Source organism: Oncorhynchus clarkii, chromosome 26 (genome assembly GCF_045791955.1).
Source record: "Oncorhynchus clarkii lewisi isolate Uvic-CL-2024 chromosome 26, UVic_Ocla_1.0, whole genome shotgun sequence".
Taxonomy (NCBI): domain Eukaryota; kingdom Metazoa; phylum Chordata; class Actinopteri; order Salmoniformes; family Salmonidae; genus Oncorhynchus; species Oncorhynchus clarkii.
This window is the reverse complement of record NC_092172.1, coordinates 25465090-25482561: the sequence shown is the minus strand read 5'-3', so window position 1 is coordinate 25482561 and position 17472 is coordinate 25465090. Positions and strand designations below refer to the sequence as shown.

Genomic DNA, 17472 nt, shown 5'->3' with positions numbered 1-17472 from the left:
AATTGAACAGAATCGTGGTTCATTTGAAAGTGGAGTTAAACACAGACATCAATGTAATATATGCCATTTCCCATCTCACAAAACAAGGTGAAAAGAATATTCCAAACCAAATAAGAATGCTCTGTCATTCATCACAGAAAATATTTACAGTCAGTCTACCTAGCCCGCTCTAACCTGAGACTTGAAAAATGACAGAGCATTCTTGAATCGCAGTATGAATAATGGGATACTTTCCCCATGTACTCAGTGTATAATTAGGATGAACACAATTTGAGTTCATTCACTGACCAGTTAAATTGAATAATGCATGCTTGATATGGCAGTCTGCAAAGAGCAACTAGGCATGACTCCAAATGAGGGAAAGACAGTGGCAGCATTCATTATTTTCAAACTTTGGGAGAGGAGAACCGGGGCAAAGAGGAGCAGAAGAATACTATCTGCTTGACTAATGCCAATAATGGCAAGGTACAATATCAATATATGGTGCTGTATGATGGATACCAGAGGAGAGAGCATGATCATTTCTTCAACAAACACATCTATCCACTGTAACTAGGCTATTGGCATTATGTCACCTCTAAAATGCGCTGATGAAACCTATAGGTCATTGCAATCCACTGTTTGATTCCTATGAGCAAAGGCACACAGAAATGTGTAGGAAAACGTTTCTCGCACAAAAGTAGGCTAAGAGATAGGTCTACTGTAGCGGCATAAAAACAATTGTATTAACAATATATATATATATATAATATATATCAACTAGTGATGACCGTCTCTACAGGTGACAATTGGGCATCTGTATATACATATGTATATACAGATGCCCAATTGTCACCTGTAGTTAACACAGCCACAAGTCATCACTAGTTAACACAGCCACAAGTCATCACTAGTTAACACAGCCACAAGTCCTAACCCCCCCCTATTTCTACACTGTATCTTCTAAAAATCTGATTTTAAACCTAACCCCAACCTTCACCACACCTTATGCCTAACCCTAATCTTAAATTAATAGCAGAAAGCACATTTTGGTTTTCATACATTTTTACGATATTGGCCATTTCGACTTTGTGGCGGTGGTATCTAGTGGAAAAGGTATGAGACAGTGAGACAATAAACAAATCAAGCAAATATGTGCTAATGAAGTTGTTATATTTCAATAATAACTAAATACGCTACATGTATCAATGTAGCCTATCAATATGATGTGTAACGAAGTTCTGTAACATTTTCAACAAGAACACAAAAACTTGACTGACTGAATACAGGTGATATGTCAACCCAGACTACTATAGAATTGAAGACAGTTGGCCTAGTTATGTTTTATGAAGGTAACTGACATGACAAAAATATTATCTAGATACGTATGGGAATAAACTTACCTTGGCGAAAGCACCTGATATCATAAAGCTGACAAGACGGGGCAGATAAGTGTGGGTTCGTGTACTGACTGATTCTCCTCACTCGTAGATCAGCCAAGTCCTCCTATCTTCAGCACCACCGAAAGGGCGTCCGCCTATTTCTTAAATAATAGGCTTTTCCGACTAAACAAATCCGAGACAAATATTAGCCTACTGTCTCTACAAGTTAGATGTCTCGTGGTCAAGTCCTGGTTGCAATAGACCTGGTTAGAGCTTCGTCGGGTAGAACTAATGTGAAAAGATGAAGCGATGGACGGTTCGCCAATCAGACAGCAGCAGTGTTGCACTCCACTCTTGTGTCTTGCGCTTGAGTTTTGCATCCCGGGAAGTCTCCAAGGAGAGGTACTTCTTCTTTCCTCCAGGCAACCGCTACAATAACAGTAATGCCTGGTGATACGTTGACAAACTGATGAATAAACTACATTTAATCTTTTGGATTTGAAGTGAGACAAAATATGAACATGACGACAGTAGCATAGTCACCGAACCAGTGCGCGCCCTTATTATAGTATTAGCTCAGTAACTGGGAGCGGTTGTTTCCTGCTTACCTGAACACGAGTCGATGCCAGGGATTCACCGTATAGAATCCATTTTATCTGTCTAGCCTAGCGCGAAGCGGCTATACTGTAACTGTCTGAGATCAGGGTGTCCGCCCGTGCTGTGAAATAAGTGAAAAAAAACCGGCTACCACGCGACAGAGACAGGTGCGTCTGCTTGTCGTGCAATAAAGACAGAATAGTTAGAAGGGGGAAAAAAATGCTGATATGGTGTTTGCACTATATGTTTACGACCACGCACTGTGATAGTTTTTAAAATAACAACTTATATTTAATTTGAGTAAAAACCCCAAGTGACATATTTTCATTCCCAAAATAAGTTGACAATCTACATAATTGTAGAAGGGAAATCAGTCTGGAATGGATAGAGACATGCCTCACTCTACTGTAGCCTAACTCACATATAGTCCAATAGAGAAAGTGGTAATACAAACCATAAGGGAAGTTGTATGGTTCTGAATGGAGACTTTGGTCCCACACCAAAAAGTGCATAGGCCCAGCCAGCTTTGCTGAAAATGTGATTATGTTGTCTCTAGGTGTCCATCATAGACCTCATCCCAGACAGGCACAAGACAGATGGTTTCAGCTATCAGGGGGACAGATGAGCTGACGTTTATTGATACATTGCCCTCCATGAATGATGTGATGTGAGAAGGGCACACTTTATTCAATAATGGCCTCAGTACAATAACATTTTCTCTTATAATGTCCTATGCATCAATGGCTGGCTTCTAGCCTGCTATGCTCAGAGAAAGAGGATACTTTTTTAAAGAAATATTACAAATGCTCTATGACACTGAATGCATATACTGTATATACTGTACATACTGTACAGTAACCTTGCTGACCTTAACTCATGCATATACACGAACTTACTCTGTATTCAGCTACATGCCTGGGATGGATTCAAGACTCAAGAGTCCCCATGTATGGTCCTGTCAGTGGGGTGCGATCAAAGTGGAGGCCTTCATCTGTAACCCCCGCCATGGAGCCCATGTAGAACAACTGAGTACCCACATCCATACCCACACATGCTTTCAGAGCCGGTACTAGCCCTTTGGGGGCCCTGAGCTAAATTTTGTTGCATGGCCCATGAGCTAGAAGAGCTAGTAGAACCTGCACAGTATTGTATGCAGAGCATGCTCTCCATTCTCAAACCAAAGGAATTTGTACATTCTTTCTCTCAAAGGGACACACTGACAGAGAAAAAAAAGGTTTAATCAAAAAATGGAAAGGAAAGCCCTGCAGGGTGAAAATCAAAAGCCACTGGATCTACATAATTCATTTCCAGGCTACTTCATGAAGCTCGGCTGGCAGACGGGGGTTTTCTACCTGTTTTTAGTGCAGCTTCCAGAATGTAAACAATCCTGATAGTGTGGGCACTAGCTAAAGGGGGAAACCATCCTTATTAATAGGACCTTCACAGGCAGTATGGTTTGCAGTGTTGCCTGCCAAAAGAAACAGGCACCTGATTAAACATTCATCCGCACACTAGAGAAAAATTGAAATTTTCGGTATTTTGCTGTCATCGAGGAGAAACAGTATGTTGTGAATTTACAGCAAAGTATCACAATATCTGTCATCTAGTATAGCTAAATACATCTAGTATGACTATTGTGTGTCACTGAATCAGATGAAATCCAATCAAAACGATTTTCCTTGAATGAGCCAGGAAGTGAGAATGAGTAAAATAAACAACACTTTATAATTTCATTGTTCATGTATCCAGTACGTTGTCTAAAGGAAAACTATATCAGGATGTGGTAGAAACCATAGATTGTCAATAGAGCCGAGATCTTCATCCTTACAAGAGCAGCACACCCCCCTCTGCTGGTTCAAGTCAGCATGCAAACTCACACAGCTTCGTTGGCTGATTCCACAGTTTATTATGCCTAAGAAATGTGATCCAAAGCCATCATTTTGGCCAAACTAACAGTCTACTCTAAACCATGCCATCTAATCCACTGTACCACAAGCACATTTCAGTGGGAGTGTGCGTGTGTGTGTGTGTGTGTGTGTGTGTGTGTGTGTGTGGTGTGTGTGTGTGTGTGTATGCTCGCGTGGAGACTACAGATCGAGACTACGGATCGCTTACTGGGGATATCAGCAGCACATCCACACACTAATGATAATACCAATAATGCCCCTTTTTCACAATCAATGAGTCAGATTAGAAAAATATATTGATGAGGAGATCTGATCTGTGCTCTACATTTTTATGGCCAGGTATTTTGAAAAGATGAATGACATTCAAATGATACTATAGCCTAGCAGGTTTAGACTTATTTTTACTAGAAAATGACACTAACGAGTCCCATGTAAATTTAGCCTGCACTTGGTAATTTGCTGAAGTTAATGCACAGATTCACAGAAATGTTACAGAAAGCCTAGTTGTTGAACAAAATAGATCATTTGTACCACATAGACTAATTTCAATATTTGCAGCTGAGTTGTAATTAGTATTGAAACTTACAAGAAGCTTCTCTCAATATCTGATCTCAAAGTCCATAGGATCATAGCACAGCACCTCAGTGGAGAGTCCTTGTCTGCTTTAACGTGTGTTAATGAACATGTAGTCTGCTGGTCAACTTGATTCTGATGGATGCTGGCATTTACCCTAGGAGCCTTGACACAATCCCCTGACCAAGAGACAGATAAGAACTTTATGGTGCGTTTATCAATACGCTCCTCTCTGCTCATCACTCCTCCTACTGAGGCGTCTGGTATCAGTCAAAATCAATACTGTTAGGTCTGGGAGGAGGTGGGGAGGGCTTTTTAAATGATGACTGCCACTGCCAATACAATACAGTTACAATAACATGGCTGCAAATATTATACATTTTCCTAACCTTGAACATTTAAGATAAGTGTTCAAGTAGTTGTTGTAATTTGAGGAGAGATACTTTACATAAGTTACATGACTATAGCAGGTCAGGGGTTGTGGGTTGTGGGTTGGTCATAGTGTACTCTACTATACTCTACTGTATACTGTACTGTACTCTACTGGACTCTACTGTATACTGTACTGTATTCTATGTCTATGCGGTAACACAAATGTGACATTGTAGTGAAGACAAAAACAAGTATCCCTCAGAGATTGTCCACATGAAACTACTGTATATAAAAACGTATTCACTTATTAAACTTATTTTTAAATGATGACTGCCACTATACTCTACTGTACTGTACTGTACTGTAGCTTATACTGTACTCTACTGCACTGTATTGTACTGTACTGTACTCTACTATACTCTACTGTACTCTTACTGTATACTGTACTATACCCTACTGTACTCTACTCCACTTTACTCTTCTGGACTTTACTCTACTGTACACTACTGTACTGTACTGTACTATACTGTAGCTTATACTGTACTCTACTGTACTGTATTGTACTGTACTATACTGTACTTTACTCTACTGTACACTACTCTACTGTACTGCACTGTACTTTACTCTAATGTACTATACTCTACTGTACTCTACTCTACTTTCCTCTACTGTACTCTACTCTACTGTACTCTACTCCACTTTACTCTACTGTACTGTACTCTACTGTACTCTACTTTACTCTAATGTGCTGTACTCTACTGTACTCTACTTTACTCTACTGTACTCTACTTTACCCTACTGTACTCTACTGTATTGTATTCTACTCTACTGTACTGTACTCTACTGTACTTTACTCTACTATACTCGACTTGACTCTACTGTACTCTACTGTACTGTACACTACTTTACTCTACTGTACTCTACTGTACTGTACTTTACTCTACTCTACTTTACTCTACCGTACTGTACTGTAGTCTACTTTACTCTACTGTACTGTACTGTACTCTACTCTATGTCTACGCTGTGACACAAAAGTTACATTATAGTGAAGACATAACCTCTAACAAAAACAAGTATCCCTCAGAGATTGTCCACATGAAACTACTTTACATAAAAACGTATTTTCAGGATTCAAGCTGTGGTTTCACTTATCAAGCCAGAGTTAACCTGTTGACCAATAATTGTACAAGTCCAGTATGGATCTATTCTAATGAATGATTAATTAAACTGTGACATAACCTCTGGCCCTGGCTCAGGATCTAATATCACCTTACATAATCCTGCTCTAACTTATTACTGACTCAGCTACGGCATTAACTCTTAGCTGTAAATTACCTCCGCTGGCCAAGCTGTCCTCCAATTGATTATGATAAATTGGGATGAGTAACAGTTTAATGAACAACACTGGCAAGAGTAAATCCAACATTTTCCATCTGAGCGTTATGACACACTATACAATTCTGGGCTATTGACATCTGCACCAGACACATTAGAAATAGGGGTGCTTGCATCTTCAATATCACCTGGGGTCACAGCCCTCAGCTTGCTGCCCTGAGTGGTTTGAATCTGTAACAACGTCACAGCTCAGGGCAGTAAATTAGAATTATGGGTAAGTGTATCCTGTAGAGCTGAAGCACCCTGGAAATAGGCCTACAGCAGAGATGACTCAAACCTAAATATGTAGCTAGCTACAATATAGTGCTTCAAGGTCTTGTTTTTCATACAGGATATTTAGAATCATTTAGTTCATTATCAAAACTGTTTTATCTGCTCAGTTCTTTAATGATATACAGGGATTCTGAATCGCCATCATGTTGCTGCAAATTCTAATGGCCTAACCTTACGCCAAATCCTGATTCTCCCATCAGCATGACACAACAGGGACTGGGATTCCACTCTTCAATTGTCCAGTGTTTGTGATCGCGTGCCCACTGAAACCACTTCTTCTTGTTTTGAGCTGATAAGAGTGGAACCCGGTGTGGTCGTCTGCTGTAATAGCCCATCTGTGACAAGGACTGACGAGTTGTGCCTTCCGAGATGCCGTTCTGCACACCACTATTGTACTGCGCTGTTATTTGTCTCTTTGTGGCCCGCCTGTTAGCTTTCACGATTCTTGTCATTCTCCTTCGACCTCTCTCATCAACTTAATTTTTGTTTGCTCTCAGGACTACCACTGACTGGATGTTTTTTGTTTGTTGCACCATTCTCAGTGAACCCTAGACACTGTCGTGCATGAAAAGCCTAGGAGGCCGGCGGTTTCTGAGGTACTGTTTTGCCCCTTCTAACGTTCAATCGAGCAGTAACTGAATGCCTTGATGCCGGTCTGCCTGCTTTATGCCTGTCTGCCTACTTTATATACCAAGCCACGGCCACTGCCGACTTGCCACTGAGTGTATATTGAAGCAATAAGGCACAAGGGGGTGTGGTATATGGCCAATATACCATGGCTAAGGGCTGTATCCAGGCACCCTGCTTTGATTTGTGCCTAAGAACAGCCCTTAGCTGTGGTATATTGGCCAAATACTACAAATCCCTGAGGTGCCTTATTGCTATTATAAACTGGTTATCAACATAATTAGAGCAGTAAAAAAAAATGCTTTGTCATACCCGTGGTATACAGTCTGATGTACCACGGCTGTCAACCAAGCAGCACTCAGGGCTCAAACCACCCAGTTTATAATAATGCAATGTGTGTGATATTGCTCCAGTCTGTGAAGTACTGTACATAGGGCCAACCACAACAACTGAATCTACTGCTTTCTCTGTATTACAAGGCTTCTCCTGAACCATCCAAATATGCTGCTGCACTCTTATGAAGATGAATGTATCTATGTAGCGGCTCATTTGAGATTTCCAGTGAGGGCACACCACACAGTGCTACTAGCGGTGCAGGAGTCAGGTCCTGATCAATAGATGTGGGGGCAGACATGACAGAGCCGAGCAGAGTGTGGGCTAACCAATCCCCTGGCTGAGTGCTCCAGTGCTCTGCAGTCTGGAGAAGAGAGCATTAAGGCGATAGTGAGGGCTGAGGGCATGTGGAGGCTGGGGAAGAATTAGATACACCTGACTGACTCACAATATTGGGTGGACAACCTCTAGCTAGGGTATCATCACTAGCAGCTATGCCAGGGGAATAGAAGGACAAATTCAATTACGTTTAATTAACTGAACTTCATGTGACGACGTTAGAGTGAAAATGTATATTTCCTGTGTCAATTGGTTTCCCAGACCCAGAGCACATGTAGTCCAGGACTAAGATGTATTTTCCATGTAAAGTCTCCATTGAGAATGAATGTTGGTCCAGGACTAGTCTTATTCTTGGGAAGTCTGAGAAACCAAAATGTATTTATTGTTTTGCAGTGGCCTCTAAAATAATTAAAAGTAGCAACAGTTGATGTGGCGATTGGTATCTGGTTCAGATAGTGCACCTTGCTTAAGAGTAGGCAGTCTGGTCTGCTTTAGATGGCTTAATTTGGCTCAGAAGGATTCATGTTTGTGTCAGGGCCATAGGATGATCTGTCTCTCTGGCTGAGAGGGAGAAGTTTAAAGTGATGAGTTGTGACTTCACTTGTCCTCCAGCCATATATTTAGCTCCAATATCTGGCTGGGTTGGCGAGGCAACCAATCTTCTATAGTTCCGGATCAGGACACACAGTGAAAATGAACATTAAATATTGATTTCAGGTTACATCACTTGCTGAAATACCCTTCCAGTTATGTACTGTATCTTTGGTCACTTCTACTTTAGTTGACTTCAGATACAAGTCAGAGTTGTTAAAAGTTAAGACACTACTTCTTAAGACTACTGTCATAGTATTGTGTTTTTTGAATACAATGGGGGTCTGGTTGTACCATAACATTGGCCATTGAGAGAAGTTAGGCCTATGCAGTCAGAAATGAATAGGGTGTTCGTTATTGCCGTTTCCTACAAAGTCTGGTGTTTGAAGTCAGGAAAGATAGTTTGATGAGAGATTCTTCCATTGAAGAGGTGGAATGGTGCAGTTCACTGCCTTCATCAGACCTAATGCTGATGACTGTTAATACTAATGTACAATTTCCACTGAGGGTGGACTGAAATTAGTGGATTAAATCTTCAGGTTTTCAATCTATTTCCCATCTTATTTCATACACTGATGCACATCGTAATAATGTAACATTGTATAATTGCCTAAAATGAACCGTGGAGATTATGATTCAAATCCTCCCAACAGAACATCAAACATCAAATTGTGAAGCACGCAGCAGTGTTTCCAATGATGTTAAAAATCCCTCAAGATCCAACCATAATTCATTATCTATGGCTGAAATAACTGCAAAAGTTAAGTAGGCATGTGTAGCAAATAGTTAATAACATACTTCATACCAGAAAACAACAACACACAATAGGGTCTCATCAAATTATGTGGAAATACCACAGTGAGTGAGAAACAGCTGAAAGACTCTGGGTTGAGTGGAATTTTTAAATCCCAGCATAGTTTAGGATTTTTAGAGGGATAGAGGATTATTATTATTATTTTTTTTACCAAAGACAAGGACTGTATTCTATTCAAACATGATGGGGTGTACAGCCTACAAACGTAACTCAGCCTTGATTTGAAATACATTATCAACACTTCAGAAATAAATAAATTCCAACTGAAATTGAATGTTTGAACGTCAGTATCAAAGGAGTCCTGGAGACATTTCAAAGCCAAAATTACATTTCAAAGCATTTCAAAGCCCCCCCCCCCCCCCTCCTCCTCTATCTGTAACTGCTAGTGGACTACTGGGCTAGGCCCATCTCTGGTGGGTGTGTATCTGTGTGGAGGTGGCTGGTGGAGCAACACGTGTTTGGTGCCAAAGGGAAGACTTTCATACCGCACTGCAGCAGCCGCCGCCAGTGCTGCTTCTCCCTGCCTGCCTGCTACAGATCTGGGCATCTGCATAATATCACCTTATATCACATTCCCTCTGATCAGGGGAAACTAACCCCCTGGGGAGGAATGGCATGGGATTTAAAGGGGTGCACAGAGTTTAAATAACAGAGCTTTGAGAGTTTAGAAAGTGTTAATCAGTTTAACTGTGTTTGATTTGTTTTTGAAAACCTAATATGTGGTATATAAATGCAGTAGGGGAGAGCGGGGTAAATTGAGCCATTTTTACATTCAGCATCCCTCCATAATGGGAAATATAGTGTTCTTTCAACAAAGATGTCTACATATATTTCAGGATGTTGTGTATTCCTGGAAATAATCAGAAGGAATGTAAACATTACAGTTTTGAAAACATAGTTTGTCCAAAACAAGTGGACAGAGTAAGATAAGACTCCTATATATTTCTGTACTGAATTAAATATTACCACTACCTTTTTAAAACCATATTTCCCAAACACAATTCCAACACAATCACATTTTTTTGTTGTAGTCTTTTGATAATTTTAAGCATATTTTAACCAGGCCCCAGTGTTCAGTCTGGAGTGTGAAATGACTAGCTCTGCTGGCAGCTCCTGCGTAGCAACCTAGCGGTGCCAAAGCCCTTGTCTGCTCTAGAAAGCCTATGTAAATGACGATCTCCAGAACAGCAAAACAAAACATTTTAGACAGATTATTTGGGCTCTAAAATTAGTTTATTATGATCAAGTTCGATTGAGTCATTTTAATGTTCGTTACAAATTGAGATATTTAATTAAACAGTGATCCATTCTGATTACTACATTTGTCATCAAACAGGACCACGTGCTGACACAGACCAATCACAGGCTGACAGGCTAAGAGGAGGCTCCGTTTGACTCTCTCAGGCAGGACAAAAATGACTACATCGATCATGATCCTTTGCTAGTTGCAGCCACTTTCACCATTATCCTTAGTGATTTTTTTGGTGCCATTCAGCCCCATTCAGCAATATGGCAAACTTCAAATCAAAAAAGATCTGGCTTCATGCGCCGTCTGCAGTTTTTAATAGGAATAGGTGGATGATGTAGGCGCTATCACTATCTACTGGTTTTAATGTCTATGATTTTAAAACAGGCTTAACACCTCACAAACACTTTGTACTGTTTTAAACATTTTTAACATAGGTCAGTCCCTGTTGTTACCTCATATCCCAGCAATACTGCCTTGGATTACGCCTGGGAAGACAACACTTACATTTGCTCAACCATTGGCTCAACTTACCCCATGGCCATTGGCTCAACTTACCCCATGGCCATTGGCTCAACTTACCCCAAGGCAAACATTTTGACTATATTAGCCAAGACAGCTACAAGGATGCACTTTCATGATAGGTTCCAGACCTCATATTTGAGTTTATAGAGACCCAGCTGACGTATAGAACCATCTTAAAAGTATCTACTTTGGTTTGGATACACGTATCATGAATCCTCTAACAGAATAAATTAATTTGACTTGGTGGAAATCTGTTTGGACCTAACTTGCTTACCACCTTTCCACTTTTTCCATAGGGTTTATTTCTTCACAGACTCCATGAAAGACTAGATTCCTCTTCCTTAAATATTTGGTCAAATGATGTAGGGTTTCCTAGAAACAAGGGTGGCTCAACTTACCCCTTTGGCTCAATTTCCTCCACTGACTCTTAGTCCATGTGAATGTAACAGATGTTAGTGAATTTCACCAAGTTTTAAATATTAATATTGCATGTTGCTTTGTTATTATGCATGCCTGCATCCTGGGAGTAGGGGAGTGTGTACTTACGTTTTGCCCTGCGTGCTCGTGCTCAAATCATTTTGATGCACTATGAGAGGTAGGCACGCTTTTTCTGTCTGTGAAGCATAAATTCTTACACACAGTGTTTTGTTTATGAATAATGTTTTATGTTTAGAGGTTACTCATAAGTGGATGGTGTTAAGATGCACTTGTAATTGTACTTTTTAGGATGATATCAACATTCTGAATTCAACATGTGGTTAATATCTAGCTAAGGTATTAGCAGGCTATTGAATGTGTGAACGATGGCTAGCTCCTCGAATGATCCCAGTCCCTTGTATTGTGCTTCTGTTGTAGAAAGAGGCGACGATTTGCAGAATATATGTGCCCTACAAATGTTTTATTTTATTTTGGATGCAGGTATGTGGTGTTATCTATGTAAAATATATGTTATGTGTTGATGCATAATAAGGAGAGGCTGTACTCATTTTTGTACTGTAAAAAATCATTTTGATAAGCTATGAGAGAAAGAGGCGACAATTCGCAGAACATAGGTGCTCTACAAATGTTTTATTTTCTTTTGGATGCAGGATGCAGAGAGGGAATTCTGATTAATTAAAACATCCTGATCTCCAAAGTTGACGTCTATAGTCTCAATCAACCTCACACAATGCAGTTACAGCAGTGCAGTACAGCACCGGTTACATGAATACATCCGGTCCTCTCTCCACCTCTATTAGTTTTCCCAGTATGCCACATCAGAAAGTACTCTGAAAGATACATTGAATGAAGCTCTCCCTATAGTACCTGTGTTATGCTATGGTTAGGCTTTCATACCAACTAGCTTTCATAGTCTCTCTTCAGAATTAGACGTTCATCCATGTTTCTCAAACGTCAAATTTTGAAGTTGTTGCTTACGTCAAGTTTAATGTTAAGTTTAGGCATTAAGAGGACACAATCTTAAGGTTAGGCACTAACTCCTAATGGTTAAGGGTTACGGTTTGGGAAAGGCTTAAAACAAACTTACCCCAAGTTTGTATTTTTGTTTTACCCATCTACACACAATACCCCATTATTGTGCTGTGGTGGAGATCTTTGTGGGCTATACTCGGCCTTGTCTCAAGATGGTAAGTTGGTGGTTGAAGATATCCCCCTAGTGGTGTCGGGGCTGTGCTTTGGCAAAGTGGGTGGGGTTATAGCCTGCTTGTTTGGCCCTGTCCGGGGGTATCGTCGGACGGGGCCACAGTGTCTCCCGACCCGTCCTGTCTCAGCCTCCAGTATTTATGCTGCAGTAGTTTGTGTCGGGGGGCTAGGGTCAGTCTGTTATATCTGGAGTATTTATCCTGTCTTATCCGGTGTCCTGTGTGAATTTAAGTAAGCTCTCTCTAATTCTTTCTCTCTCTCGGGGGACCTGAGCCCTAGGACCATGCCTCAGGACTACCTGGTCTGATGACTCCTTGCTGTCCCCAGTCCACCTTGCCGTGCTGCTGCTCCAGTTTCAACTGTTTTGCCTGCGGCTATGGAACCCTGACCTGTTCACCGGACGTGCTACCTGTCCCAAACCTGCTGTTTTCAACTCTCTAGACACAGCAGGAGCGGTAGAGATACTCTGAATAATCGGCTATGAAAAGCCAGCTGACATTTACTCCTGAGGTGCTGACCTGTTGCACCCTCGACAACCACTGTGATTATTATTATTTTACCCTGGTGGTCATTTATGAACATTTGAACATCTTGGCCATGTTCTGTTATAATCTCCACCCAGCACAGCCAAAAGAGGACTGGCCACCCCACATAGCCTGGTTCCTCTCTAGGTTTCTTCCTAGGGAGTTTTTCCTAGCCACTGTGCTTCTACACCTGCATTGTTTGCTGTTTCTGTAAAGCACTTTGAGATATCAGCTGATGTAAGAAGGGCTTTATAAATAAATGTGATTTGATATAACAAAGTGAATGTATTTTTTATGCAAATTTTCGCAAAAATATCTCAGAATATCTTACATAAGTATTCACACCACTAAGTCAATAATTTGTAGAAGCACCTTTGACAGTGATTACAGCTGTAAGTCTTTCTGGCTAAATCCCTAAGAGTTTTCCACACCTGGATTGGGCAACATTTGCACATTTTTCTTTTCAGAATTCGTCAAGCTTTGTCAAATTGGTTGTTGATCATTGCTAGACAGCCATTTTCTGGTCTTGCCATAGATTTTCAATGAGATTTTAGTCAAAACTGTAACTTGGCCACTCAGGAACATTCACTGTCTTCTTGGTAAGCAATTCCAGTGTAGATTTGGCCTTGTGTTTTAGGTTGTTGTCCTGCTGTGTCTGGAGAAAAGCACAATGAACCAGGTTTCCTCTAGGATTTTGCTTGTACTTAAGCTCCATTCTGTTTCTTTTTTATCCCGAAAAACTCCATGTCCTTAACGATTACAAGCAGACCCATAAAATGATGCAGCCACCACTATGCTTGAAAATATGGAGAGTGGTACTCAGTAATGTGTTCTATTGGATTTGCCCCAAACATAACACTTTAAATTCAGGACCAAAAGTGAATTGCTTTGCCACATTTTTTGCAGTATTACTTTAGTGTCGTGTTGCAAACAGGATGATTTTGAATATTTGTATTATTTACTGGCTTCCTTCTTTTCACTCTGTCAATCAGGTTGTTGGACAATGTTGTTGATCCATCCTCAGTTTTCTGCTATCACAGCCATTAAACTCTGTAACTGTTTTAAAGTCACTATTGGCTTCATGGTGAAATCCCTGAGTGGTTTCCTTCCTCTCCGGCAACTTAGTTAGGAAGGACACCGGTATCTTTGTAGTGAATGGGTGTATTGATACACCACCCAAAGTGTATTTAATAACTTTACATGCTCAAATGGATATTTAATGTCTACTTTTTATTTTTTATACCAATTGGTGCTTGCAATGTATTATGTGACTGCTGTCGTGTCTTTGGCACTGCCATAACAAAGGGTTGGAATACTTATTGACTAAAGACAATTCAGATTTTTTATTAATTTGTCAAATAAAATGTAAAAACACAATTCCACTTGGACATTATTGGGTATTGTGTGTTGGCCAGAGACAAAGAATATAAAATTATTCAATTTTAAATTCAGACTGTAATACAACTAAATATGGAATAAGTCAAGGGTTGTGAATACTTTCAGAAGGCACTGTATGATGAGCTTGGTTAGTTGCAGGGTACAGAGGGCCTGCTTGTCAACATTTAGAAATTAGATTAGCAGAATAGTTATCACCAGTGCATTGAATGGATCAGAGAAATGGTGTAATTAGGAATTAAATGTATGAACATGGTTTTAAGTGCACATTAAGCCATTTAGTTGCACTTAACAGTAGATTCATGCCACCTTCATCTTCAATTTTGGTTGGCTAAGTTAACTACCTGATTAAACCTCTCTGCCATATACATGTATAAGGCACTAACTGTACACTATACTAATACTGTAGCTACACCACAGCTCAATTACACATTTAAGTTGTGATACTGAACAAGTTTTATTATATCTGTAAAACAAATCCCAGGCATCAAACATGTATTTGCTTAGCCATTGTATGGAATTACAATATGGCTCTGGAAATAACAGTCAGGTCAGTGTAAACTTTAAACTCACATGTTTATGCCAACTCCACACATCCACACTCTTGATAACGGTTTTCACAAGATAGCTTCATGGCAGGAGTAAGTCTTTGAAATGTATCTACTTTTGTCTATCTACTTCAGTTATTTTTGTTTTGTTTTAACCCTAATTTTGTGGTAGTCGATAGTTTGTTAATAGTTTGAGCATCTAGAGTGTCTGTAGGGAACAATCAAAAAAAGTGGTGCCAATTTCTTTCCCATCCATGTCCAAGTTATGCACATTTAGAGAAACACTATGTCACGAACAACACTTTTAGTCTGCTAAATATTGCAACAGAGAAATAGTTCCCCAATAAGACAGGGATTCTCCAACTGGCAGCCCACAAGTGATTATATTTGGTTTTCTGAGCATAAAAATATTTACAATGTTGTATTTTATTTTATTGTTTTATTGTTGGACATAAAATACTTTAAAAACACCAGCAAATCAGCTCCAAGTGATTTTAATTTAGGAAATTTGTTCAAAAGTATTCCTTGACATAAGAGAGAAGGATTTTTGAGCCTTGAGACATGGATTGTGTATGTGTTCCATTCAGAGGGTGAATTGGCAAGACAAAATATTTAAGTACCTTTAAACAGGGTTTGCTAGTTGGTGGGTTTTTCAGGCTCAACAGTTTCCTGTGTGTATCAAGAATGGTCTACCACCTAAAGGACATCCGGCCAATTTGACACGACTGTGAGAAGCATTGGAGTCAACATGGGCCAGCATTCCTGTGGAACACTTGACACTAGTCCATGCCACGATGAATTGAGGCTGTTCTGAGGGCAAAAGGGGGGTTCAACTCAATATTAGGACGATGTTTCTAATGTTTTGTACACTCAGTGTATGTGGTCATATACAAATGTAAGCAAGGTTTGAAATTATGTTTTAGTCAAATATATCTGTTTGGGATTCTTGCGGTCAATTTACAGTTTACAGTTTACAGCTAATTATGTTCCGGATCCCTGACCATCCGCTCAAGAAAAATTGTCCCACGGCTGAATCTAGTTGATGATCCCTGCTCGAAGGCAATATCTTCTCCCCTTTCATAACTAATCTGTCATGAAATATTTAACTGATTCAGATAAATCTAAGCATTGCTGAGTTTGAGGGTTCCTGCCTGGCCTGCTGATAAGGGGAGGATTAAATACTTTTTGTACAAGCGGGCATTCTGTTGTGTTCACTCTGCACCACCAGCCTACTTGCCCTCATTCTATTAGTTACTATAGGCAGAGCGGAATGGCCCTCGTCCAATCATCCATCAACGTGTCCTCTAGGTGTGGGCAGCTGGGTGCAGGAAAACACTATGGGCAGGGATCCTATCTATTTATTGCCTCCAGGAGTGAGGTAAAGTAGAGCTTTAAGGGTAACTGCACCCACTGATTTGGCATCGTTTTTTGGCTTCCCATGTCCTTGTCACCACCAAGACACACCCATCTTTCAGAACCTTGCCCACACCTGTTTCCCCCACTCAATCACAACAAACAACCCTTCTGCAGGTAATATGAGTAATATGAGAATGCAATTGCTGAATTCATGTAGATTTTCTAAACTAAGTGATTCGATAACATTCAAATGTAGTAACAGGTCCATGTAGAATATACCACCCTTTACATAATACCGTTCAAGCAGAGTTTCGAGAATATAACAATGTGCACCTTCCATTGTCATTCCCAGCCGATACAGATACTGTTCCTATCAGCATTTTGTCTGATGGTAATGGGGCCACCTTGGCAAACATGTCATGGTGGTCAAACCTTCCTGTGTGGTGTCCCAGGTAGTGGCAGGTAGCCTAGTGGTTAGAGCATTGGGCAAGTAGCCAAAAGGTTGCTAGATTAAATCCCCGAGCTGACAAGGTAAAAATCTGTCATTCTTCCCCTGAACAAGGCAGTTAACCACCTTTATCACCTGGCATTGTAAATAAGAATTTCTTAACTGACTTGCCTAGTTAAAAAAAAAAAATACAACAGGAGTTCACTGATCCTGGTGCAGAATACACAGGGTTTCTCCCTCCCCATATTGACTGATATGACTTTAAAAAGGCAGTAAAAGTTGTGTCTTGTAACATTTTAATGCCGAGTGCCAGGTCATTCAGAGACACTTTAAAAAAATGTATTTTTATTTCACATTTATTTAACCAGGTAGGCTAGTTGAGAACAAGTTCTAATTTACAACTGCGACCTGGCCAAGATAAAGCAAAGCAGTGCGACACAAACAACAGAGTTACACATGGCATAAACAAGCATACAGTCAATAACACAATGGAAAAAAAGAAAGTCTATATACACTGTGTGCAAATGGCGAATAGGCCATTGCAGCGAAGTAATTACAATTTCGCAGATCAGCACTGGAGTGATAGATGTGCAGATTATGATGTGCA

At 40.2% G+C, this 17472-nt stretch overlaps 1 protein-coding gene across 1 annotated transcript in view; it reads right to left on the bottom strand.

Moving 5' to 3' along the window:
• LOC139384841 (carbohydrate sulfotransferase 8-like) overlaps positions 1 to 1450 on the bottom strand; it is a 205811-nt gene extending 204361 nt beyond the window's left edge. Inside the window, exon 1 of the mRNA XM_071129737.1 lies at positions 1383 to 1450. The gene's annotated coding sequence lies outside the window, so the exon portion shown is untranslated. The remainder of the gene's footprint in view (positions 1 to 1382) is intronic.
• Positions 1451 to 17472: the final 16022 nt, after the last annotated feature.